The sequence below is a fragment of the Pteropus vampyrus genome, unplaced genomic scaffold, assembly GCF_000151845.1.
Source record: "Pteropus vampyrus isolate Shadow unplaced genomic scaffold, Pvam_2.0 Scaffold612, whole genome shotgun sequence".
Classification (NCBI taxonomy): domain Eukaryota; kingdom Metazoa; phylum Chordata; class Mammalia; order Chiroptera; family Pteropodidae; genus Pteropus; species Pteropus vampyrus.
Window position 1 is genome coordinate 32,741 of NW_011889393.1, and position 1,050 is coordinate 33,790.

The 1,050-nt window shown below is 42.5% G+C and overlaps 1 protein-coding gene across 1 annotated transcript in view; it reads left to right on the top strand.

The window, feature by feature from the left end:
- Window positions 1–1,050, top strand: part of LOC105308675 (protein kinase C theta type-like) — a 79,362-nt gene that overhangs the window by 13,884 nt on the left and 64,428 nt on the right. The window lies entirely within an intron of this gene.

Below are 1,050 nucleotides of genomic sequence, written 5' to 3' on the forward strand. Positions count from 1 at the left end.
AGTCACCAAATCCCTAATTTTTAAAAGCAGTATGCTGCTCGATTTCCTTCTCGATTAATGAAAGGATAACTAATTTTTTGATTCCTGTGTTAAGCTTCACCGATGACCTGGTTGCTTTTCTATCTGTATCTCAAAGCTGCATTTGACATCTTCCCTAGGCTTTTTCTGACTTTATCCTTATCAAACTTTTCACACTTTTTTGCAACCTGTGATTATTCAGCCATAACGCTCGGTGGCCTTCGAGTCCTCATTTAACTAGCAACCTTTTTACATTTTGTTTCTCCAAGGTCATTGCTTAGTTTACTTTTATTTATAGTGTTTAAGAGCCGACCGGCTGTTTTGGGATTTAGATTTTCCCTTGATTCTACTGAAATCTGCTTCCATAAAATTAATTTCTCTATTTAAAGAAAATCAGTTTCACCAAGTCGCCTTTCGCCTCCCCAGACACCGTCACCCAGTTTCTAAACACCACGTGGAGCCTCGCCCCCTGCCTCCCCGAGGGTCCCACCATCTCACCCTGAAAAACGTGAGGGACCGTGACCGTCTAGGGACACTGTTTTTCCAGCAGTAACTGGTTTAACTTCCTCCATCACCACCGAGTCCTGAAGACTGACAACTCTGTGGTCACCTGGAACCAATTTCCCCCCCCCCCTCGTTGGGGAACGAGCCTTTTATCTCCTGTTCATCCAGCTCGATCTTTGCCTCCATCTTAATTCCACAAACCAGAGGAAAACGATGTATATACCTGAGGTCAAAAGCACTCTTCATTTCTCTATTTAAGCTTGCACGAGAATTTATAGTCGATTAAGCAGTACAAGCTTATTTTCTCATAAAACTCTAGTAGTAGTGATGCCGTGACCTAAGCATTGCTATGATATCAGTGATCTTTGAAGGTTTAGTGACTTGCACAAGGTCACACAGCCAATACACTACTTAGCCACAAGTCAGATTCAGTCCTAGGTTCAACCGGACACCTCTTCCTATTTCTGATATTCTAGTTACTTCCTTGACGTAATTATCAACAATGGCGTTCAGTTCCCCTTCGTATTC